The following is a 27,306-nucleotide window of genomic DNA, read 5'->3' as shown; positions in this document are numbered from 1 at the left end:
GCAAAGGACAATAAGCTGGGGAAGGAGAGGGAGGGAGTTGGAGGGAAGGGGCAGATCACATTCTATACAGAATCTGACTGCAATTCACTGTGCCCAATTGCTGTGTTCGGTTTTAGCGATTTCAGCTGTGTTTCTTAATGCTAGTGACACTAATGTCTATGTAACTCATCTTTGCAGTGGATTGAGAGGTAAGTTGAGGCACTACCCCTGGATCTTCCAGTACAATGGGACATTTCACCATTTCTGGTTTTACTTTGTTGTCCTCATGTTCGATTTCTGTCATCCATGTCTTTCTGAATACTAACAGCCATAACATATGACCAGAATTTCTAGGGTCCTTCTATTCAACACTGCTGTGGTAGTCAATGAGTGCTTCACACTTTGCTCCTTTGACAGCCAAACATATTATTCAGCACATCTCCATCTACACTACTATGGCATATTTTACATTTATTCTGCAGTAGCTACTGTTTATTTAGAAATTTATTTACTGTAACTTACACCGTGGAAAATACTCCCATCATTAACTGTTTTCCTAAGTACATATGTCTCCATTGATTGGTCATCTGTTTTGCTAAATTTGAGCCAAAGTTTGTCTAGCTGCTCCTGCCCACAGCTAAATGTTTCTACTTCTCCCCTGAGATACAATGCTACTGTCTCTTTAACTACTTTACGGAAGATTTAGATCATTCTAATTTTTGTAGCTGTGCTGGTGCCACTTTCATTGTCCTCAGAGAGTTCAGGTCTATTTGAGGTCATTCAATATAATTTGTTTCTGTTATGAGTAGACCTCTGAACTATTTATTCCAATAATTTTCAGAGAAAGCATTTAGTACTGTTTTGCGGGATTCTTCTCATAACTACCACTTACATAACTTGCATTAGCTCAGTCAATCTTCAGATGATTAAATTTTCCTCCATTGAGGGGTTTACATTTGAGGAGCATGTCTAAAATCGAGCTGAGGCTTTATTTAAAGTTTTTGGTTTCTTGTGGGGATAAGTCTCCTGGCTGGTAACAAATCTGATTATCAGTTTATGTCCACCCTTGATAATGAGTCTTCCTCAATGTATCTGACATCCAGCTTCAATTTATATCACACTGGATTTGCATTTCTTGTTTATTGTGACAAATACATCATCTCTATTTTCTTTCTTTCTTTCCTCCCTGTTTGAGTGCTTCAAACTCTGGTACTTCATTATTAATGCTTCAGCAGCTGATCACTAAGATTTTGATAGTTTCATTTGCCAGTTTCTTTGGGTATAGTAGTAGTAGAAGTAGTAGTAGTAGTAGCTTTATTCATCCGTAGATCTCTTTTTACAAGTATTGACAAGTGTAGACCAATTTAAAATGGGCTAATTTGTATACACACATATTTACAGACTTCTAGTTAGAGACAATCCTCTGGGCCATTTTCTGTACCTCACCTTCCTATTTGCTGTCCTGAAAAACTGAGTCAGTATCCCTCCATAATGAGTGAGATGTTGAACTCAGAAAGAGGAAGAGGTGTTAGTATTGCGCTATGCATAGCTTGAGAGGAGAGTGTTTCTAGAAAGGAAAAAAGAAGGGAAAAACATAAAGTGAAGGTGTCATGTGGAATGTTGGATGTTTTATTATCATTATTAATATTATTATTTATTTGTATTCATATTTTATCAAACCCCTACTCTGTTTTATCTAAGTAATCCTTCAATGTCTAAGATGTATTGCATAACAGGTACTTTTTAGCTGCATTTTTAAATAAGTGTACTTTTACAATTTCTTTAATCTCTTTTGATATTTTATTGTACAGTTTTATTCCTTAGTAGAAAATGCTATTTTGAATTTTATGTTTATTTTTTCTTGGTAAATGTAAGTTGAGTCTTTCTCTTGTTGTATGGTCATGGACAGAGCTGTTTGTGCAGTAATTACCAATGTTATTTTTGATGTGTACAACTGACTGGTAAATGTATTCACATGCAGCAGTTAAAATCCCCAGTGTTTTGAACAGATCCTTACAATGAGCCCAACTAGTATTTTTGGTTGTTATTCTTGAGGGAATATGCAATAGTTGTAGGTAAACAACTAGAACTCTTTCAGATACGGATTTATTTACACTTAGCTTCTACACAGATACGAGTCCGGAGGCTAACTGCCTTTAGCGTCCAACATCCTGCCCAAAGCCCTCTCCTCAAAGATAGCACACTTACGCACTGAACAAATATCGATATTTATGGCGCTCTACGCCACATAGCCCCCCCCCCCCCCCCTGCACAGTATGGAGTACGTCCTGTGAATGGGGGGGTGAGAAGTTAGGAAGGTAACGTACAGTTCTTCTGCATCAGGCGGAAGCGGTCGACTGGTAGGAGACCGGGGGGTGAAACCCGGTACATCGACGGCGAAGTCAGCAAGCGACGCCGGCGGCTAAAGACGACGTCCCATCCTGGAGTGGAGGTGTAGCACTTCGTCAGCCGGCAGGCGGAGAATCACCTTGCCAGAAGGCCTAACAAAGGCACACAAACTGCCACACGCAGCACTTCTGCTCAATTTAAACCGGCGCACCACATGAGATTCTGCACTTCCTCCCTGAACATTGTCAGACGCGAGTACCACACACACCATATCGCCATCTACGACAACAGATAATTTATGTATGTCATCAGGGTGTACATGTGTTGTGAATTTTTGGGTGGCACCTGTACAAGCAATGGTAGGGAGGCAGGGAGGTGTGGGAAAGCTATGGCAGGGGGAAGCATCGGCTAAGAGGGGGTGGCAGGAGCACTGGACTGCGCAGGAGACAACCTCGGGAGATCAGCTGACAGACGAGGGAGCGTGACCGAAGGCAACGAGGAGCCGGCGTGGCTTGAACGGCGTGACAGAGCTGTCACACGAAGATGGTAACACAATGGTAGAATCCGAGTGTTTGGCAGTTCGACTGCGAGGGCTGTGAGGAGTGAAGCCCCGAAAAGATTGGCCAATCGAATCAGATGAACGCGGAGAAGGAGCAGTGCTCGGCAGAGAAGCATGCTGTGGAGAATCGATACCCGAATGCATGGTATGGGAAGATGGATGGCCGCTCGAAGCAGGAGTGGGAGAAATAGGGGCAGAATCAGGGAGGTTCACCTGAGGTCACCTGAGGCTCAATGAAAGCTGGTTTCACTCGGTTGAGTGAGACCGTGGTTACAGAGTCTTTTATGAGGAGATCCATGTTATTCTCAAAGCGTTTGACGACCTTATAAGGACCTATGTACGGCAACTGAAGCGGGGCTTTGACTGAGTCGTCTCTGAGAAACACGTACTCACAAGAGTCTAGCGTGCGCAGTATGTACACGCACGGAGGTGTATGAGCAGCCAGAGGTGGCGGCTGAATTTTGCTGCAGTGCAAGCGCACCCACTCGAGAAGTGAAGGGAGTTCAGAGGGCCGTGGAAGTGGGGTCGGAGTGACTAATTCCCCAGGTAAAACCAGAGGTTGGCCATACACAAACTCAGCTACGGACCCCTTGAGGTCTTCCTTGAAAGTCGCACGAAGGCCAAGAAGCACGAAGGGCAGTGCCTCTGTCCATAGTGAGTAATGGCAACGCAGGGCAGACTTTAAGGTGCAATGCCATCGCTTGACAAGCCCATTGCTTTGGGGGTGGTATGCAGAAGTATGAATTTTGACAATACCACACATTTTACATAAGTCAGAGAAAACTGAAGACTCGAATTGTCGCCCCTGGTCAGTGGTGAGGTAAACAGGTGAGCCAAATCTAGAGATCCACGAATCTAAGAATGCTTGACTTACTGTCTCAGAGGTAATGTTCAGAATAGGCACAGCCTCAGCCCACCGAGTCATCCTGTCAATAGCTGTAAACAAGTAACGGAAACCCTCGGAGGGGGGCAAAGGGCCTATGAGGTCGACATGAACATGGTGAAACCGGCCTGGAGGTTGGCCAAAAGAGCCAAGGGGTGGAGAAGTGTGCCTCGAAACTTTGTTCTGTTGACACACCATGCCTGCCCTTGCCTAAGACTGACAGTCACGGCGCATGTCTCTCCAGACAAACCGTTCAGCTACCAGATGGGTGGAAGCTTTGACACCGGGGTGTGCTAATGTGTGTAGTTTGTTAAAGACCTGGCGTTGAAGGAGCTTAGGAATGAATGGCCGCAACATACCAGTCGATTCATCACACCACACTAAGTCAGATAAGCCAGGGAAAGTAGAGCGTACCGGTTGGAGAGAGGAGCTGTGGTCTGAAATTAACTGCGCGGTATCGGGGTCTGCCGATTGCAACCGAGGTAGGTCCATCAAGTCAATTAAGGTTGTGACAGCACCAACACGTGAGAGAAAATCAGCGACCACATTGTCCGCTCCTCGGATGTAGCGAATGTCATTTGTAAATTGCAAGATGTAATCGATGTGACGAAAGCGTCGTGGGGGCGGATCAGCCGTAGGATTTTTTATGGCAGGAACCAACGGCTTGTGATCAGAGAGCACATAGAAATCTCGTCCCTCAACATCAGTTCTGAAGTGTCTTATGGCCTCGTAAACTGCAAGTAATTCTCTGTCTAATGCTGAGTATTTCTTCTGCGCATTGTTTAGCTTTTTTGAGAAAAACTGCAGGGGGGTCGTAACATCGTTGTATGTCAGACTCAGTACTGCGCCGATAGCATTGTCACTAGCATCAGTAGTGATAAACATTGTGGCGTCCGCCCGTGGGTGAGCAATAGTGACAGCGGACGCCAACAGCTGTTTGAGTTCGTTAAATGTCTTGTCCATGTCTGGTGTCCATGGTACCTGGCGGGTGCCAGAAGTTTGTGGGCTAGCGAGAGCATCTGTGAGAGGAGCCTGCAGCGCAGAAGCGGCTGGAAAATGTTTACGGTAATAATTAACTGTTCCGATGAACCTGCATAATTCCCTATAGGTCTGAGGGCATAGCATCTTGAGAACAGGCTTGATCTTGTCCTGTGGTGATGTCAGACCGTCCGATGACACAACATAACTTAGGAATGTGACGGATGACTGGTGCAATTGAGTCTTTTTATTGTTCAGTTCAATACCAGCAGCTCCTAAAATATCTGTCATGACTAGAACACGCTCCTCACTCTGTTCCAAAGTAGAAGCAAAAACCAATATGTCGTCCATGTATACGAAAGAAAAGTCTAGATGGGATAAAGTTTGATTGATGAACCGCTGCCACGTTTGGGGGGCATTTTTCAACCCAAACAGCATAAATTTGTATTGGAACAGCTCGAAGGGAGTGGTTATGGCAGTCTTCAATGTCCTCCGGAGCCATAGGAATCTGATGAAATGCATGCTTACAGTCCAAAACAGAGAAGTACTTTGCGCCTGCGAGTGCACGATTGAAGTCTGCGATGTGTGGGACTGGATATTTATCAATGATGGTGCGGGCATTTAAATGCCTATAGTCTCCGACCATATGCCAAGTACCATCTTTCTTTTGGTCAAACAGGATAGGACTAGCCCAGCAACCGGAAGAAGGTTCAATTATTCCCTTTTGTAACAGATCGTCCAATTGTTCTTTTGCAATTTTCATAAATTCCGGAATGAGGCGGCGTGACGTTGTGATATGGGCGGCCCATTGGTTAGACGTAACCGATGAACTGTGCCATTAGTGACTACTGCAATACGTGGCGCGGCCCGACAGTCAGATGTCCGTGAAGCGGAGCAGGCAGTGGCAGACGGGCCAAGCTGTGGCGCTGAGGGCATGGAAGTACAGGTGTGCCACCCATTCGTAGGCTGCGTAAAGGGCGCACACGTGTTAACATGGCCGAGGTTGGTACACTGGTTCTTGGTAGCGGGCCGAGCCGCTACGAGCTCTGTACTGACCTAGTTCATTGCTACGAGCTTGGCAAGTTAATTGTCTATTCGGAACGCAAGGAGCATGAGCACTCGGGCATACCCTATCATTACAAAAGGGGGTGCTGACACAGTTTACAGAGTTCACAACATTGTCGTTAACGTGCGCGGGCACGGGAACACCAGATTGGCACGGACTGACCTTGTCTGTAGCCGACGAGTCGTCTGCTTGTAGTGCCGCGAGGCGTTGTTGTATGGAGGCCAACTCGTGGTGTATGTCACGGAGATGCAGCAACATTTCCACGCGTTCCATCCGCAACTTCGAAGACTTGGCGCACTCCACTAGCCACTTTTTTGTCCAAGATTGCAGCTCCAAGGATAGGTTTACACACTTCTTAGCACAGCACACATGTTTGGTGTTAGCCTAACTGTCACTCGGCGAAGCGAAAGGAATATGTTTGTTAAGGAGGGGGGGGGGGGTAAAACACAGTATTTTGCACAAAATCTATTGACAACTGATAGTGCTTGAGGAAATCAATTCCGAGAATAGGTTCTTCAATTGTTGACACTAGAAACGTCCACTCCAGCTTGCACTCAGGCGAAAGTTTCACTGTATACAAAGTGGAACCCGAACACCGTAGGGTAGACAAGTTCACTGCACAAAGTACTGCTTTGTGTGGTTGCACTCTATTGGTTGCTAGGCGAACTGGCAGCAAAGAGACGTCTGCGCCAGTGTCTACCAGAAAACATACCCTGATCGTAAATCGCGAACATAGACTCGACCACACTTACTGTTATTGTCCGAAACGGAGTGCAACGTGGGATGGTGCCCGTTGTTTACATCGCAGGAGGTGGCACCGTAGCCTACCTGTGGTTGGAGTGACGGAGTATGTGCCCCAGAGTCTTCCACAGAGGCCGATGCACTGTCGTTGCGGGGAGTTGAAGGTGCAGGCAGGGCGGCTAGTTTAACAAACTTATTATTAGCAGCACCAGACAAGGGCGTGGCGTCAGAAAGCGTCTTAGAGCGGTCACGTCCAGAATGCAGTGCACAGTGCACGTTCATTTACTGACCTATCTTCATATGCAGAGATTGCAGTCTGGACAGGCAAAGGCAGCTTTTCAGTCCAGATTTCTGCGAGCGTGTCATCAGGCATAACTTGCTCATCGATGAGAAGATGGATGCACCACCACAGCTGGGACGGAGACCTGTCGCCGAGACGCTCTTCGTAGATGAGCTGTTGCACATTTTCTCTCCTGGTTTTAGAGACGCGCTCCAGTATCGTCTGTTTCGCCACAGCCAGTATTGTCTGTTTCGCCACAGCATGCTTCCCTGCTAGGGGGGGTGCTTTGACCAGATCGTAAATCAAATCGACGCTGTCGTGAAGATGGTTCATGAGGCAGGCGAAGCGTGCGTCATCGTCCAAAGCACAGACATTGAATGTTTGCTCAACCAGATTAAACCAGAACTCTGGGTGAGTGGGTTTGAAGTCTGGTAATTTCAGCAGATTCGGCACTGCAGTCACTGCGGAGGTGCGCGTATTACTTCGGATGGAAGTAGAGCATGCAGAAGATTGCGAGTCCGAATTATTGGCGTCCCGTAATGCGGGATTCGCGAAATTCACTTGACGCCGGGGGGGCGGCTGAGAAGCGACGGACGCTCGAACGGTGTGAGGATCGTAGTCACAATGTGCATTCTCATTGACGTGGTAGCTCGGAGAGAAGCCACAAGTGCTTAAGTACACCGGTGAATGTCCGTTATGCACACAGTATTCACTCGACCGTGAGTGGTGGGGCTGGTTGTAGATGTCGGAGTAATTACTGTCCAGCACAGAATTGTTGACCTGATTAGAAGCAACACAAGGATCCCACACACGTCTACTAGGATGCACACTCGGTGTGATATTTGCTGTTTGGCGAGCATTGAACACCTGTTGACTAGCCGGCGCGGAAGGATACACACGTGGCAGGAACTGATTGAGTTTGAATTTACTACTGGATTTTCCAAAGTAGCAAAACCTCGCTCGACGCCACGAACTGTATTGAATTGTGTGTTCAACACAGGAGTAGAAACGTTCCGACCAACACTGTGGAGAACGCGTGGGAAGGTCCAGGCTAACAAAGCCAGAGTCCACGGCCGTTGGCGGTTGGAAGAAACTGGCGGCACTCGATGAATTCCACTGCATGTTGTGGCTGAAGGATTCCGAAGATTCTTGCACTATGTCCACTATGACGGCAGGAGTGCTGGAGAGATGTTGCTGGAATCCGGGCGGCGGTGAATGCTGAAAGGCCATTGTCTGGAGCTGAACAAAGGCCCTCGCGATCGCGGAGAAACCCGACGCGGTAGGCGTGTAAATAACCTTCAGGTGGTAACTCGGACGCGTATTACACAAAAACGGGGTCACCAGTGAGGGAATATGGCATAGTTGTAGGTAAACAACTAGAATTCTCTCACATACAGATTTATTCACACTTAGCTTCTACACATATACAAGTCCGGAGGCTAACTGCCGTTCGCGTCCAACATGCTCTCCAAAGCCCTCTCCTCAAAGATAGCACACTTACGCACAGAACAAATATCGATTTTTGTGGCGCTCTACGCCACACAGCATACAGTGTTGAAACTTCCTAGCAGATTAAAACTGTGTGCCAGACTGGAACTCGGGACCTTTGCCTTTTGCGGACAAGTGCTCTACCATCTGAGCTACCCAAGCACTACTCACGACCCATCCTCACACGAGACAAGGTACTGGCAGAACTGAAGCTGTGTTGCTTTTGTTGCATTCTCCATTCTGTATTTCTATCAACAAGTGTCTCCCCCAATGTGTCCTGCAGATATTGAAAAACTTGACACAGAGATTTGACTAATGGAGGCAGAGAAATGCCTTGTATTTGGGACACAAGGACTAATGAATCAAGAAAAATACGGCATGGTATGACATTTACTGTTAATGATTTCTAGATTGGGCAAAGCATTCAGGTAGAGAGAGAAAATCTATTGGCAAGTATTTCTTCTCCCTTCTTCATTACTATAATAATCAGGATTACATGTCAGTTGGAAATAAAACAAAATTAGAAATTTAGTATCCTGAAACACATTACACATTTCTATTCAGAGAATCCTGTGGTAAGCAAAGGAAAATGATAGTAATGATTGTGTACAGGTCACCATGTGGAGATATAGATACATTTTTTTCAAAACTAGAAATTATGTTAAACATTGGATACAATGAAAAAGCTACTGTGCTTCTTTGTGGGGATTTTAACATAAATCTTATGTGCAATAATACGGTTAAAGATAAATTTCTGAGTATTTTACAGAGTTTTAACATGTTACCCCATGTAATAGATCCTACCCAAATAACACATCACAGACCCTTATAGATAATATACTCACAAACATAGATTCCAATGAAGTGAAGGTAAATAACAATGACCTTGGTTTATTTGATCACAGTTCTCTTGTGCTTAATTTTCCCCCAATGCCTGTGAAAAAAAAACATCTTGCCACACTTATAAAAGACTTTTTTCTAAAGAAAACTGCACACATTTTGTTAACTGTCTAACCAATGAAAGTTGGACAGATGTTAGATCAGAATCAAGTGCAAATAATGCATATAATACCTTTTCTTCTGTATTCATGTCACAATTAGAAATGTGTTCCCCTAAGAAGTTAGTGAGGTCCAAGATTTCAGAACAAAAAGCACACAAACCTTGGATAACTACAGACATTAGGGTTCCCAGTGTAACCATGAAAAGACTGAACGAAGAAATTAAAACTTGCTCAGATCCACAGTATGTAGAATATGTAAAAACATACAGAAAAATATACCGAAAGGCAATAGCAAAGGCAAAATTGCTGTATAATGACAATTTAATCAGTAACTCAGACAACAAACCACAAACTGCATGGGACATTGTGAGGAATGAAACTACTACCTTGGGAGAAGAGAAAGAAATAATACTGAAAAGCAGTGAAAATTGCAATATAGAAAAGAAGGAAATGGCAAACTATATTAATAACTATTTTTTAATGCACCACATTCACTGAACTTAAACTTCACAAAACAAAAAATAACACATGCTCCAAGGGTTGCCTGCAGCACAAATATTCCTTCAACAATTGAGCAGGACGTACTTAGAGTTGTGGTTATTCCTGATACGCGGAGCGGCGGCGATCATTAAATAACACACCAACATACATTAATACAACTTTATTATGTGAGAATATTTACGTCTTATACAGTCGGCAGCACAAAACAGAATGGGAAGCAATATGGCGGCGCACAATAGGTCCGCATGGGTCAGAGAGCCTGCTATGGCAGAGATGTATCACTCATAGAGTCGATAGTTGCCACAGAGCCCCCCCCCCCCTTGCAGTGCGGAGCACGGTGGTGCATCAAGTCCTGTGCCAGCCCGGTGGGGGTGCAACACTTGATGGTCACAAAAGCACTTCTCCATGGTGAAATCACACGGACAACACTTGGGAGTAGGTGTAGCAAGCTCGACTGAAGCTAGGACATAATCACTGTGCCAAAGGGGTGGAACCACCAGTCGTCCGGCCCGTGATGTAGGCTGCAAGGGGGGAGGAAGGGGGGGAGGGGTGGTGGGCCCGTCCAAATCATGATGGGATTCCTGGGAAGGAGGGCAGGTGTCGTGTACGTCAGGGTCACTTGCAGAGTGCTGCTGCAAGGTCCACGCAGGTTTCACCCGGTGGAGTGAAACAGTTACTGGTTTGCCGTTGTTAAGTATCGACAATGTGGAAGGGCCTCGGGACAGGACATTAAACGGACTGGTGTAGGGAGGCTGCAGGGTTGTCCGTACTGTGTCGTCACGTAACATGATAAATTTGCATGTGGCCAGTTCCTTATGCATGAACACATGTGACCTACAGTGGGCAGATGGCAAGGGAGGTTTGATGAGCGCGATGTGCCCTCAGACACTCTCGACGAGTGCTGGGAGCTCGGTAGCGGCGTATCCTTGACGAATTCGGCTGGTAAATCCAGAGGCTCCCCGTAAAGGATCTCGGAGAAGGAGGCTTGCAAGTCCTCTTTGTATGCGGTGCGGAGGCCTAGCAAAACCCAAGGGAGAGCGTCAGACCACGGGCCACTGTGGCACATAAGTGCGGCTTTAAGCGTGCGGTGCCAGCGCTCCACAAGTCCATCGGCCTGGGGGTGACAAGCAGTTGTGTGAAACTTTGCGACGCCACAGTACGAACAGAGGGAGGCGAACAGCTTTGATTCAAACTGCCTGCCTTGGTCAGTGGTCAGTGAGGTAGGGCTTCCGAATCGGGAAATGCAAGTGGCAACGAAGGCCCGAGCCACAAACTCAGCCGAAATATCTTCCAAAGGGACTGCCTCGACCCATCTAGTGACCCTATCAATAATGTACAGGATATATCGAAAGCCCTTGGAGGGAGGGAGGGGACCTACAATATCAATATGGGCATGTCGTAGACGTCCTTTAGGTATGTCGTAAGTGCCTGGTGGAGGAAGTGCATGGTGGCCCACTTTAGTTCTCTGACACAATACGCAGGTGCGAGCCCACATCCTACAATCATGTTTAAGACCGGGCCAGACATACCTTTCCATGACCAATCTGGTGGAGGCTTCGATGCCTGGGTGAGCTAGGTTGTGGAGTGCATCAAAAACAGAGGGACAGAGAGCTGCAGGTACGAGAGGGCGGGGGCTACCAGTGGAAACATCACACCAGACAGGTTCTGTGGTGCTGGGGAATGCACATTGTTCCAGTTGGAGGGAAGAGGTTGTATCTTGTTGCAAGGCATGAATATCGGGGTCTTCAGTTTCCCGACGGGCGAGGTCAGTAAAGTTAAGTAGGGTAGTGATGATGTCGATGTGAGACAGGTAGTCAGTGACAACATTGTCAGCGCCTCGGATATATTGTGCATCAGTGGAATATTGGGATATGAAATCCATATGACAGAGCACTGAAAGACCTGAGATGAAACAAGGCCCTGGGAGTAGACAACATTCCACTACAACTACTGACGGCCTTGGGAGAGCCAGTCCTGACAAAACTCTACCATCTGGTGAGCAATATGTAAGAGACAGGCGAAATACTCTCAAACTTCAAGAAGAATATAATAATTCCAACCCCAAAGAAAGCAGGTGTTGACAGATGTGAAAATTACCGAACTATCAGTTTAATAAGCCTCAGCTGCGAAATACTAACGTGAATTATTTACAGACGAATGAAAAAACTGGTAGAAGCCGACCTCGGGGAAGATCAGTTAGGATTCCGTAGAAATGTTGGAACATGTGAGGCAATACTGACGTTACGACTTATCTTAGAAGAAACATTAAGGAAAGGCAAACCTACGTTTCTCGCATTTGTAGATTTAGAGAAAGCTTTTGACAATGTTGACTGGAATACTCTCTTTCAAATTCTAAAGGTGGCAGGGGTAAAATACAGGGAGCGAAAGGCTATTTACAATTTGTACAGAAACCAGGCCGCAGTTATAAGAGTCGAGGGGCATGAAAGGCAAGCAGTGGTTGGGAAGGCAGTGAGACAGGGTTGTAGCCTCTCCCCGATGTTATTCAATCTGTATATTGAGCAAGCAGTAAAGGAAACCAAAGAAAAATTTGGAGTAGGTATTAAAATCCAGGGAGAAGATATAAAAACGTTGAGGTTCGTTGATGACATTCTAATTCTGTCAGAGACAGCAAAGTACTTGGAAGAGCAGTTTAGCGGAATGGACAGTGTCTTGAAAGGAGGATATAAGATGAACATCAACAAAAGTAAAACGAGGATAATGGAATGTAGTCGAATTAAGTCGGGTGATGCTGAGGGAATTAGATTAGGTAATGAGACACTTAAAGTAGGAAAGGAGTTTTGCTATTTGAGGAGCAAAATAACTGATGATGGTCGAAGTAGAGAGGATATAAAATGTAGACTGGCAATAGCAAGGAAAGCGTTTCTGAAGAAGAGAAATTTGTTAACATCGAGTATAGATTTAAGTGTCAGGATGTTGTTTCTGAAAGTATTCGTATGGAGTGTAGCGATTTATGGAAGTGAAACATGGACGATAAATAGTTTGGACAAGAAGAGAATAGAAGCTTTTGAAATGTGGTGCTACAGAGGAATGTTGAAGATTAGGTGGGTAGATCACATAACTAATGAGGAGGTATTGAACAGGACTGGGGAGAAGAGAAGTTTGTGGCCCAACTTGACTAGAAGAAAGGATCGGTTGGTAGGACATGTCCTGAGGCATCAAGGGATCACAAATTTAGCATTGGAGGGCAGTGTGGAGGGTAAAAATCGTAGAGGGAGACCAAGAGATGAATACACTAAGCAGATTCAGAAGGATGTAGGTTGCAGTAGGTACTGGGAGATGAAGGAGCTTGCACATGATAGATTAGCGTGGAGAGCTGCATCAAACCAGTCTCAGGACTGAAGAACACAACAACAACATGGCGGAAGCGTTGTGGGGGGGAGATCGCGTGAGGGGTTACGGACTGCATCTGCCAAGGGTCTGTGATCTGTATAAATCGTGACCGGGTGACCCTTGACATCGGCTCTGAAATATTTGACGCCTCGTATAGGGCGAGGAGTTCACGGTCGAAGGCGGACCATTTGGACTGGGATTTGGTTAATTTCTTGGAGAAGAAACAGAGGGGGCTATCCAATACATGTTGCTGAAGGACCGCACCAATTGCAGTGTCGCTCGCATCAGCTGTAATAGAAATGGGTGCATCAGGAGTGGGGTGAGCAAGTGTGACAGCTTTAGAGAGGGCGGTTTTGAGATTTTTGAATGAATCATCCATCTCCAGTGTCCAAACGAGTTTGAGTTTGCCTTTAGTATCCTTACCAGCCAGAGCATCGGTCAGAGGGATCTGGAGAGATGCAGCATGGGGCAGGTGCCGCCTGTAGAAGTTCACCATGCCTAGAAAACGGCGAAGTTCAGCGAAGTCCTCTGGGGAAGGGAGGCTAAGTACGAGTTCAACCAGAGAGGAGGTAGGGCGGACGCCCTCAGCCGTGACTGTGTGACCTAAGAAGGTGACCTCAGGACTGCTAAGCTGAGACTTCTCGTGGTTGATCTCCACTCCATTAGCTGCGAGCAGTGCAAGCACTCTGGAAAGATGGAGAGTGTGTTCCTCAGGTGAGGGAGAGAAAATCAGTATATCGTTTAAGTTGGCCTAGGCGAAATGGAGGTCATACGACAGTGCGTCGATGAAGCATTGCCATGTCTGTGCGGCGTTTTTAAGACCATATGGCATGGAACAGTACTCGAAGAGGCCAAATGGAGTGATTGTGGCTGACTTGGGGATATCGTCGGGGAACATGGGAATCTGATGATACGCTTTGCTACAATCGAGAATGGAGAAGATCTGGGAACCATGCAACATCTGGGTGAAATCTTGAATGTGGGGCATAGGGTAGTTATCGATGGTAGTGCGTGCGTTAAGAGCACGGTAGTCACCACAGAGGCGGATAGTAGTCCTTCTTCGGGACGAGATGGATTGGTGACGACCAGTTACTATCAGGTTGACGGAGAATGTTGGAATCCAGAAGATCTTTAACAATGTCTTTAGCATGGCGAAGTTTCTGCTCATTTAGGTGGTGCGCCTTATGCCGCACAGGGGGTCCTTCAGTTGTGTTTATTCTGTGGTACGTGCTATTGGCAATTGCACGCAAAAACGTGGGAGAAGCAGAGGGAGTAGTGGCAGGAGGGGTAGGGGCAGGGGGGGTAGGGGCAGGGGGGGGGGGGGGTAGGGGCAGAGGCTGGCCGAACCGTTAATGGGATCCCAGCTGCAGAACAATGACCAGGCTGAGGAAGCATGTCCACAATTGCAAGAGTGGGTGTGCGGAGTTGTAGAAGCTGCTGTTGTGTCTGCAACAGTTGTGCATATACTTCGTCAATGCGAACACGAAGGTCGACATTCTGAGTGTGCAACGCATCGACGTCTGAATGCTCGCGCAAGAAAGCTGAGAGAGCAGAAGAAAGGTTTGCAGCAAGTGACATACACTCTGAAAGGGCGTGAACAGTCAATAGAAACTTCGAGCTGAGGGGGGAATGTTGTGACGCACCAGGAACACTCGAACCGGAGACATAAGTCAGACAGCCGGCTTGCAGATTAGGGGAGAGGGCATAGAGATGAAGAAAATCGAGGCCCAGTACAGGTGCATCAACTTCCGTGACATAAAATGTCCAGGGGAAAACCTGATCTGGGGCAAATTTAAGCAGGAGATGTGAGGAACCTAGCACCGGAATCGGGGATTTGTTAGTAGCTATCAGTGGCGGTGCAGATAAGGGATCTATGTTAGGGGCAAGGGAGGGCTGGATAACACTAATGTCAGCTCCAGTGTCCACTATAAAATGAAGTTCGATGTTGATGTCCTCGACGAAGAGGTGCGAAGCGGATGACAGTGCAGCAGGCGTCGGACGAGATGCCGGTAGGCGCCGTGAGGCAGCGCAGCGGGATGTGGCGCCTAGACGTGCCCGCCATAAGCGTTCGGGAAAGCGCACGGGGGTTTGCAGTTGCGAGCCACATCACCAAAGTTAGCGTGGAACCAGCTATAAGGAGAGCCAGCTTGCAGTGCAGGAGCATGGCTGGGCGGTGAGGTGGCCAGCTGCGCGGCCGGAGTATACTCAGGTGCTTGCTCGGCCATCTCTGGTGACCTTTGGGGTGGCAACGTAAAAGTAGGTAGTGCAGTCGAGCGACCACGGGGTGGCACGGCCGTTGCTTGCACTGACAGAGAGGCGTGTGTCTTGCCGCGGCCGCGGGTAGGCTTGGCTTCTATTACTGCATAATGCATGGGGGCGGCGGATGCCGGACTCGAATGCTGGAGGTACCGGTGTTGAATGATGCTGTAGGCACGGTCGGCGATGTCCAGGCATGCTTCGAGTGGCTCAGAGACATGGGACAATAGGTGCAGTTCTCAGAAAGAAGTTTAAGTAGCCAAATTGTCCAAAGTGCGGCGTTTGGTAGAAATTCTGTGTCCACAAGGGCGTGTAAGTGGCGCCACAGCTGTGGTGGCGTACGGTCGTCGATGTGTTTCTCATGGATAATGCGTTGGATCGACTCAGCAGGAGGATGGGATAAGCGTTCAACGATACAAGGTTTTGCAAATTTGTACTTATTCTGAACGGGAGGCGAAAGCAGCAGGTCACTAATAAGATCCATGTGATCGTGCAGGTGACTAAAGAAGGCACACAAATTGGGCTCCATTGTCTAGGACGCCGTGAATGTCCAACATTTTTATCCACTAATGCAAACCATGTCTTAGGGTTCTCCGTTTGTAGGGCTGGTAGTTTTGGGAATCTGCTAGGTACGAGGTACTGCGGAACGGTCGGTGCAGTGAACACACTACTTAGAGGTGCAGACGGTGTAGCAGTGTAGAGTGGTGCCAAATCGGGATTGTAGGCACCAGGAGACTGGCACACATTAGCTGTACTAATCTGGTTATTAGGAACAAAACCACATGATTTACAAGCAGCAGGAGTGCAAGAAGAGAGTTCAGTCTTGACATGTGAGTTCGGTTGCATAGTGTAGGCAGGTACAGTTGCTGGGGCCCCAGCTGGTGGGGACACGGTTGGGTGCGGAAGACTCTCCAGTACCGTGGAGACAGGTGCAGTTCGGACTGGTGAGCACGCAACCGGTGTTTGCCAAGCGAAAGAACCCGGCGAGGAAGTCGATAAAACGTTGTGGACCGGCACGGGTGGGGCGACCGGTGCCGCCGAGGGAGCGAACGGTAGGCATGCGGGAGCTGTTAACAACGGGTGCGGGAGTGTAGCGGGCGCGGTTGAAACTAACGCGGCAGAGACGGACGAAATCGTTGGGAAAACGTGCGGAAGACGAACAGGAGCCGGGATGGCGCGCGGCGCGGGAGACGTGGCTGCATCATACCTGAGCGGTTCTAAGATGTCCATGGACAGTTGCGTAGTCTGCGGCTGTAGAGCAGGCATCATGTGTGGGTGCAGCAGTTGAGCAGAAACGGCAGGCGCTGGCAGTGCTGGGGCGTCGAGAAGCAAAATGGAGTTCGATGGTCGTGAGGCAGCCGTAGGCGTGGGAACGTGCTGCGGCGGCCAAGCAGGAACCATTGAGGTTATCTTGGGGCCATGTAGGTAAAAATCCGGTTGACAGCGGAGTTCACTTTGGCACTGAAACTGCGGCGTGATTTCTGGTATGGGTTCTTTTTTCACTTTGAAAAACTGCGTCTGAGAAGTCGGACTGAACGGTTGTTGAAAATTGTTCGTAGCACAATACAAATCACTGTTAATAGCACTCGCAAATTGAACTAAAACAGATCGGGGTCACCAATGTGGTTATTCCTGATACACGGAGCGGCGGCGATCATTAAATAACACACCAACATACATTAATACAACTTTATTATGCGAGAATATTCACAACATCTTATAGTCGGCAGCAGAAAACAGAATGGGAAGCAATATGGTGGCGCACAGTAGGTTTGCATGAGTCAGAGAGCCTGCTACGGTATAGATATTTCACTCGTAGAGTCGATAGTCGCCACAGAGTGATTAGAAGCTTAAAACAAAAAAATGGCAGCAGGTGTTGATGAAGTACCAGTTTCAATCATATTTTGAGTGGTACTTAAGTAAATAAATTAGTGAAATCAAAGTGAAGTAGAAATTAGAATATAAATGAAAAACTTGGTTTATGTAAATTTTGATTAGAATTATGTTAATATGTCCATTGCTTATAACAACATTAGTTCCATACATCATTCATAATTAAGCTATGAAAAATACATCTTCCTAACTTGTATCTATAATTATTAATTAACACATTTATTTTCTGGAAATTTGTGGTACGGTCTTAGGGGACCAAACTGCTGAGGTCATTGGTCCCTGAGCCTACACACTACTTAATCTAACTTAAACTAACTTATTTTATGAACAAATGCTTACATCTCTCTATAAGGCCTGATCAAAAAATCAATTAAAGTATTTGATATTTTGTCTCAAATGTCATTAACGCATAATAAATTGGTATCACTTTAACACCAAGAAATAACTACAAATATATAACCACATAATAAAATCACAATGGCCCCTGATTTATTAATGAGATGTACTTTATATTACAACAGGAGAATCTAAGTCTGTTACATTACAGATTTCATTAGCAGATGCAGATGGACATCTACATTATCATCATATGATTTTAGCTTGTAACAAATTTGATATTTGACAATGGAGAGAACTGAAAGTTAGTTAGTGATAACAAGCTACCGATACCAAGCCAACAACATTCTCTGATACCACATCTTCACTTTTTGTTCCATAACTTTTGTAGCACTCTCCAACATTGCTTGGCTCACATTAATTCCCACTCAGCCTTTTATTTATTACTTCTTTTAAGCATTTGTTTGCATCATTGAGTAATCTGTCTACAGTCATTATTTTCTCCTTCTTTTTCCTCCTTCGTTTTCTTCCATGCCTGTTCACCGTGTTCAGTTATTTACTTTTTCTTTTTTAAACTTACTCTTCATACTTGCTTACAACCTTCTCAGCCACTCTGATCTCATCTTCACAGTACTGCTTGTATCTGTGTAAGTCACCAGAAGTTTCTGAGTGATAATTACAAAGTGTACCTTCCCCTAAAACACATTCATCACAGCATCTTTTAGTCAAATGAGCATCCGATGTTCTTTCACACATATTCGCAATGTCTTCATTAAGGGTGTTTTTCGACAATGAGAAACACTTTCGTACATCTACACTGCCATGCAAAAGTGCAAATGCGATTTTTACAAATTTCATGACAGTACGGTATTTCTTTCCTCCAGAGATGTATGTTTGCTCAAAAATACGTACTTCAGGAAAGATTCATTGGGTTCTCGTGACTACCTGATTTTTTGTCTTCTGATGCCAATAGTTTTTATTTATCAACTACTGCATGTTCACTGTACTCAACTGGAAGAGCTGCAGCTAATTTCACTAAGTTTTCATGTGATCTGTCTTTCACCCTCTTTGCTGGATGTAAACATCAAAGATACTACAACACAGGCTTATCCAAAAAAGAGTCTTCCAAAATACAGGTACAAGCAAATAGACTATTTTATAGTTTGGAAGGAAATATAGCATCTTTTTTGCAGGCTTAGCTTCTTGAGATATTCAATTTCTCTAGCATCAAACACTTATTTACAATGACAAGTAATACTTATCAGAAAATGGTTCCCAAATTAATGATGCAGCACCAACACAAAATCGATTTATGGATATTCTGATGGGGATGAGCTCATTATAGTTTAGATGCATCCAGGAACCTGTAACGTGTCCAAATCATTTTCGCCAGTCAGCCAGTGGTCATCTTCAGGCTGTTAATAAATAAAAAGAAGGTATAAAGAATCATTGTATACTGTATATGAAGTTTGAGAAGTAGCTCCACATAATGATGAAAAAAGCCACAATCTGCAAGCAGCTTCTGTTGTGTTCTTGACCATAGTGAAGGCAATAGCAGGTAGAAGGCGAGGTTTTGCAGCCGAAATCAAAACAACTGAGACACAGACTGAAACTGTAGTGGGCCACGCATTCACAGCAATGTTCATGATATTTAAACAATTAATACATTTCTTCCCTTGTTGAAACATTTAATCATACTCTGACAATTTAATGGCAGACTACTTTTGAGAAATAATTTAATACTTTTGCCTAAATTTATTAACATTAGATTACTACACAATTTTGACGTCTCTGATACTAACATGTTATCTTTTTCATTATCATTTTTCCTTTGTGAAATTTATCTTGAGATGTATGAGATTTCTTATGTTTTCAGTAATTTCACATCACTTAAATAACATTCCCAATACAGAGATCAAGAATCACTCTCCATGCAAAAGTTTGTTAATGAAGTTGTAACTCAGAGCCTTCTCAAAGGTATTTTATAAGTTTTAAATCCATCTGCCGTTTTATCAGCCAAAAATATCTGTTTCATCTCACATACATCTTTTTTAAAAAAGCTATGTTATAAAGCTGACTTTTATTTATTTATTATCATCCCAATGATCACATTTGTGATATAAGATTTGTCAGGATACATTTCAACAACTATATACTATCTTTACAAAAAAATTTTCTATGCTAAATTCATATGCATCTATCTTATGTTTAATACAATATACACCTAATAAGTGTTTTTATAACATAATTTCTAATGTGCTTGACAGACCTATTCCTTGATGATGTGATTTCATTTGCCACATTTATGATATCATATATTCTTATACAGTTGAGCAGAGCTATTCACTTATACTGCACTGACATTCGTTAAGCATGTGGTTCTTAATCTTCTTATGTGCTTGACAGACATATTCACTGATGTAATTTCATTTGTCACATTAATTTAAACATATATTCTAATACAGTTGCGCAGAGATATTCACTTACACTGTAGTAACATTGGTCCCCCCCCCCTCCCCATGAACCATGGACCTTGACGTTGGTGGGGAGGCTTGCGTGCCTCAGTGATACATACCACTGTACCGGTACCATAGGTACAACCACAAAGGAGGGGTATCTGTTGAGAGGCCAGACAAACATGTGGTTCCTGAAGAGGGGCAGCAGCCTTTACAGTAATTGCAGGGGCAACAGTCTGGATGATTGACTGATCTGGCCTTGTTTAATAAGCCACAGCTGCGAAATACTAACGCGAATTATTTACAGACGAATGGAAAAACTGGCAGAAGCTGACCTCGGGGAAGATCAGTTTGGATTCTGTAGAAATGTTGGAACACGTGAGGCAATACTGAACTTACGACTTATCTTAGCAGAAAGATTAAGGAAAGGCAAACCTACGTTTCTAGCATTTCTAGACTTAGAGAAAGCTTTTGACAATGTTGCCTGGAATACTCTCTTTCAAATTCTAAAGGTGGTAGGGGTAAAATACAGGGAGCGAAAGGCTATTTACAATTTGTACAGAAACCAGATGGCAGTTATAAGAGTCGAGGGACATGAAAGGGAAGCAGTGGTTCGGAAGGGAGTGAGACAGGGTTGTAGCCTGTCCCAGATGTTACTCAATCTGCATACTGAGCAAGCAGTAAAGCAAACAAAAGAAAAATTTGGAATAGGAATTAAAATCCATGGAGAAGAAATAAAAACTTTTGAGGTTCGCCAATGACATAGCAATTCTGTCAAGGACAGCAACGGACTTGGAAGAGCAGTTGAACGGAATGGACAGTGTCTTGAAAGGAGGATTAAAGATGAACATCAACAAAAGCAAAACGAGGTTAATGGAATGTAGTCGAATTAAGTCGGGCGATGCTGAGGGAACTGGGTTAGGAAATGAGACACTTAAAGTAGTAAAGGAGTTTTGCTATTTGAGGAGCAAAATAACTGATGATGGTCGAAGTAGAGAGGATATAAAATATAGACTGACAATGGCAAGGAAAGCGTTTCTGAAGAAGAGAAATTTGTTAACATCCAGCATAGATTTAAGTGTCAGGAAGTCTTTTCTGAAAGTATTTGTATGGAGTGTAGCCACGTATGGAAGTGAAACATGGACGATAAATAGTCTGGACAAGAAGGGAATAGAAGCTTTCGAAATGTGGTGCTACAGAAGAATGCTGAAGAGTAGATGGGTAGACCATATAACTAATGAGGAGGTACTGAATAGAATTAGGGAGAAGTTTCTGGCACAATTTGACAAGAAGAAGGGACCGGTTGGTAGGACATGTTCTGAGGCATCAAGGGATCACAAATTTAGCATTGGAGGGCAGCGTGGAGGGTAAAAATCGTAGAGGTATACCAAGAGATGAATACACTAAGCAGATTCAGAAGGATGTAGGTTGCAGTAAGTACTGGGAGATGAAGAAGCTTGCACAGGATAGAGTAGCATGGAGAGCTGCATCAAACCAGTCTCAGGACTGAAGACCACAACAACAACATTTGTCGTCAAGCATGTGGTTTTTTGTAACAGTTTTAAATTTATCCTAATTTTCCAGCTCTTTGATATATTTTGGTAGTGCATAAAAAAAGTTTGAAGCCTTGATTACATACACGTTTCTGACTTCAGCTCCTCGTTACAGGTTGTAAGTGGAGATCTTTACATTGTCGCATATTTTAATTATGGTATTCTGTATTGGTTTTCATTTTGTCCTGATTTCTTTTGATCACCAACAGACATTTTAGTATGTATAGTGATGGAATTGTTAAAATTTTCAATGCTTTAAAAAGGGGCCTACAATAGGTCATTATCTAAATAGCGCATTTTTGCAATTTGAAAATCTCATTTAGAAGTCATTTTGTTTTTCTGAAGAATACTATCCCATAGGATGCAATGGACTGAAAACAGCCAAAATATACTAATCTGGTACAGTCATTACCTCAAACTCTTGAAATTATTCTAAGCACAAAACATGCTGGATTTAATTTTAGTGCTAAGCTCACCACATGATCCTTCCAGTTTATCTTCTCATCAATGTGGATACTCAGTAATTTTGCACACTGTACTCTTTCAAATTGTTTGCCCTCCATGGTGGGATTTAGGTCACTATGTTCACTTATTTTTCCATATTGCACATAATTAGTTTTTTTTTTGCTTGCAGTGTTAGCTTGTTTGCATTAAACCATTTTTGTATATCTTATAGGACATGGTCCACAGTTCTGTACAATGACTGCTTCATATCACTAACTATTAAACTATATCATCACCAAATAACATGATTCTAGCTTTTCTCTCTGACACCTGAATATCATTAATGTAAATGAGGAACAGCAAGGGCCCTAATACACTTTCTTGGGATACTCCTACTGTGACCTCCCTTGGATCTGATCTTAGTTTAATTTTTTGGTTAATATTTGGTGCTATAATTTCAACCACCTGCATCCACTTTTTCCAAACCACTTTTTTTCTGGTCCTCTGATACCTATAGCTTCAAGCTTTTCCAAAAGTATGCTGTCGTCAACAGTGTCAAAGGCTTGTGACAAATCTAAATTTTTCCTGATTACACTTTTTCCCTCCTCCAATTTACTGATTATTTCTTTTGTGTATTCCAGTACAGCTGTTTCTTTAGAGACCAAAACTGAGAAACACAGATTAAAGCAGATCAATCTGTGAATTTTGCTGATTTTACTGAGCATTTTCCATGACTACTTTTAATTTTAATCAATTAATTTTGTGCTTTCAATAATATGACATTAGATTTTTGATTACTGTAAAATTATTTAAGATGTAGCAATAGGATATGGCGGCAGGTTTTGGACAGACTTTGTGAGGTCAAGTCTGTGCCAGTCAGTATAACATAAAAACCAGTGCAAACTTTTCTACTGGTTTTGATAATACATTCAGACTTAAAAATGAACTTGTCAAATTTGTTATTTAGTGTATAGTCTGAGAGCTAATCCAATGTTCCAACATGCATATACCAGTGCCTACTTATAAAAAGTTGTTACTGGAGTGCACATTCACAAGAAAACGAACTGGTCTTCACATATTATTGATCTCTGTAAGAGGCTTAGCTCTGCTACCTATGTTTTACGGGTTGTCACTACATGTGTTGAACCTAACGCTGCAAAAGTGGCGTACTATAGCTATTTTCATCTCTCATTGAGTATGCTAGTATTTTTTGGGGCAACCAGCCATTAGCAAGGAATGTGTTCATTGCACAGAAGCGAGTTTTAAGAATTATATGTGGATTGCACCCAAGAGACTCATGTAGAAATAGTTTTCGAAAACTTAAAATATAGACAACTACATGCCAATATATTTTTTCTCTCATGTGTTTTGTTTGTAAAGATATAGAGATATTTCAACCAAACAGTATTTATCATGAGCATAACACACGGAGGAAGAATGACATACACAGTGACCTCAGAAATTTAAGCTTGGCGCAAAAGGGTGTCCACTACACTGGAGCAAAACTCTTCAATAATCTTCCTCTGGAAATAAAGACAGAGATTCATAACAAGAGTAAGTTTAAGAAAGCACTAAAAATATTTCTGCTAGAAAAAGCTTTTTACAGTCTAGATGAATTTTTAACTAAATAAATTGTAGGATTTTAATATTATATAATACAAGTCGACATAATGCCCTAAGAATGTTATTTAATCTGAGCTCTGCATCTGTGTGTGCTCTGTATCTGTTTTCTATAGTGTTGTAATGATTCTAAGAAAATATGTATTTTCTTTTTCTGTATTGCTGCCCAAAGAATGTACTGTATAAATTTTTATATAATTATGTACTCAAATGTCTTTATATGCTGTAAGATTATCAGACTGTATTTGTAAAAAACTGACTCATTCCACGTCCTTTTGAATCCAACACAGTTGGACCTATGGAACACGAAATAAATCAAATCAAATCAAATCAATTGATAACCACCCTACGACAATGAAACTATAGGTTACATTGAACCCCCATAATATTGAAAGTGAATTAAAATATGATGTACTCATTTCAGAAAGACAACTGCTGGGTATAAAGACAGCTAACATAGGCACATGGTCAGTCATTGTGCTGCATTCTCATTTCAGAAAGACTAGTGCTGCGTATGAAGACAGCAACTAGAGGCATAAGCTCAGTAACTAAATGACATTTAATGCCGCACACAGATACAAAAGGAGCTTCTGGACCGCACATTTTATGACCAGACCCCCCCCCCCCCCCCTCAATTTCTGGGTAGTTCATCCGGGCTAGATTTAATGTATTTCATGCAAAAATCAGTTGTTCAATAGCACCTACACAGTTCTGTGTGTATCAGCAGCAAGGACGTTGGTGTGTGTTTCTATATATATTAGATTTGTCCACCTTTCCACTGTAAATAGTACAGATGAATGCACTAAATTGTCAAAATTTTGAATACTTCTGAGGTTACACTTTAATTTTCCTAAGAAGTCTAGCGACTTTGAAATGGTATTTGGTTTAGGCACTGCACACATTGTGTGCAAAAATTATTCATTCAGTGCTGTGCCTCTACAGTAAAAATGTGATCTACAATTAGTTATTGCATAATTTGTTCCAGGAAAAGTTTAGGCTTACCAAAGCTACAATTTAATCCTGCTTTATAGGTGCAAGTGAACGTTGTTCAGTCATATAATTATGGTGACAAATGCAGTGAGGTATTGTTAGTGTTAGCTGGTCTACGAGCCTTCAGAAGATACTTTGTTACCCAAGACAGAAAATTTTTGTATTACTGTAAACCGAAAGACATGTTGCTTGTCATAAGTTGTGTGGTGCATTGTACAGATGGAAATATGAATACACATTTGCTACATCTGTTTTCGAAAAATGTTTACCATCAGCTAGTGGAAGCTCTTCTGCTTATGGAATTGGGTCAATTGAACATTTATTGTAATCTTAAATTTAGTAACCAGATGGTTTCTTCAAACAGACTAGGCATTGCCCAATACTTGCAGTTCTATGACATCAAGATAATGTAGTCTATGAAATAACAGTTTTATCTTTCAAAGACAATAGTATTTACTGTGCACTAAGAAATTTTGCATATGTTGCACCAAACAGGGAGTTGGACCCAACAGTGAGAGGCAGTGAAGAGGAAGCATCAAATGATCATATTGTCAACATGCTCATTAACACTCATGTGTATGATGCTACCTAACCAATAGAAAAAGAAGTGGTGTTTCTATATCTGGGAATAGTTAAACAATCAATCTTAGACCAGTTCTAACATAATATTGCTATTAGAATAACAGTAATTATAGAATATCTTCAATGAAATGTACAGTGGTAACTTTATCAAGGTACATAATATTCACTGTTGTTGTTGTCTTTAGTCCTGAGACTGGTTTGATGCAGCTCTCCAGGCTACTCTATCCTGTGCAAGCTTCATCATCTCCCAGTACTTACTGCAACCTACATCCTTCTGAATCTGCTTAGTGTATTCATCTCTTGGTATCCCTTTACGATTTTTACCCTCCACGCTGCCTTCCAATGCTACATTTGTGATCCCTTGATGCCTCAGAACATGTCCTACCAACTGGTCCCTTCTTCTTGTCAAGTTGTGCCACAAACTTCTCTTCTCTCCAGTTTTATTCAGTACCTCCTCATTAGTTATATGATCTACCCATCTAATCTTCAGCATTCTTCTCCAGCACCACATTTCGAAGGTTCTATTCTCTTCTTGTCCAGACTATTTATTGTCCAGGTTTCACTTCCATACATGGCTACACTCCATACAAATACTTTCAGAAACGACTTCCTGACACTTAAATCTATACCCAATGTAAACAAATTTCTCTTCTTCAGAAACACCTTCCTTGCCATTGCCAGTCTACATTTTATATCCTTTCTACTTCGACCATCATCAGTTATTTTGCTCCCCAAATAGCAAAACTCCTTTACTACTTTAAGTGTCTCATTTCCTAATCTAATACCCTCAACATCACCCGACTTAATTCGACTACATTCCATTATCCTTATTTTGCTTTTGTTGATGTTCATCTTATATCCTCCTTTCAAGACACTGTCCATTCCGTTCTACAGCTCTTCCAAGTCCTTTGCTGTCTCTGACAGAATTACAATGTCATCGGCGAACCTCAACGTTTTTATTTCTTCTCCATGGACTTTAATACCTACTCCGAATTTTTCTTTTGTTTCCTTTACTGCTTGCTCAATATACAGATTGAATAACATCGGGAACAGGCTACAACCCTGTCTCACTCTCATTCCAACCACAGCTTCCCTTTCATGCCCCTCGACTCTTATAACTGCCGTCTGGTTTCTGTACAAATTGTAAATAGCTTTTCGCTCCCTGTATTTTACCCCCACCACCTTTAGAATTTGAAAGAGAGTATTCCATTCAACATTGTCAAAAGCTTTCTCTAAGTCTACAAATGCCAGAAATGCAGGTTTGCCTTTCCTTAATCTAGCTTCTAAGATAAGTCGTAAGGTCAGTATTGCCTTATGTGTTCCAACATTTCTGCGGAATCCAAACTGATCCTCGCCGAGGTTGGTTTCTACCAGTTTTTCCATTTGTCTGTAAAGAATTCGCGTTAGTATTTTGCAGCCGTGACTTATTAAACTGATAGTTTGGTAATTTTCACATCTGTCAACACCTGCTTTCTTTGGGATTGGAATTATTATATTCTTCTTGAAGTCTGTGGGTATTTCGCCTGTCTCATACATCTTGCTCACCAGATGGTAGAGTTTTGTCAGGACTGGCTCTCCCAAGGCCATCAGTAGTTCTAATGGAATGTTGTCTACTCCCGGGGCCTTGTTTTGACTTCATCCTCTTCCGTTTCCATAATATTGTCCCCAAGTACATCGCCCTTGTATAGACCCTCCATATACTCCTTCCACCTTTCTGCTTTCTCTTCTTTGCTTAGAACTGGGTTTCCATCTGAGCTCTTGATATTCTCTTTAATTTTCCTGTAGGCAGTATCTATCTTACCACTAGTGAGATAAGCCTCTACATCCTTACATTTGTCCTCTAGGCATCCCTGCTTAGCCATTTTACACTTCCTGTTGATGTCATTCTTGAGACATTTGTATTCCTTTTTGCCTGCTTCATTTACTGCGTTTTTATATTTTCTCCTTTCATCGATTAAATTTAATAAATCTTCTGTTACCCATGGATTTCAACTAGCCCT

This window comes from Schistocerca serialis, chromosome 2, assembly GCF_023864345.2.
Source record: "Schistocerca serialis cubense isolate TAMUIC-IGC-003099 chromosome 2, iqSchSeri2.2, whole genome shotgun sequence".
Taxonomy (NCBI): domain Eukaryota; kingdom Metazoa; phylum Arthropoda; class Insecta; order Orthoptera; family Acrididae; genus Schistocerca; species Schistocerca serialis.
The sequence above is the reverse complement of the archived record's forward strand: the minus strand, read 5'-3'. Positions refer to the sequence as shown.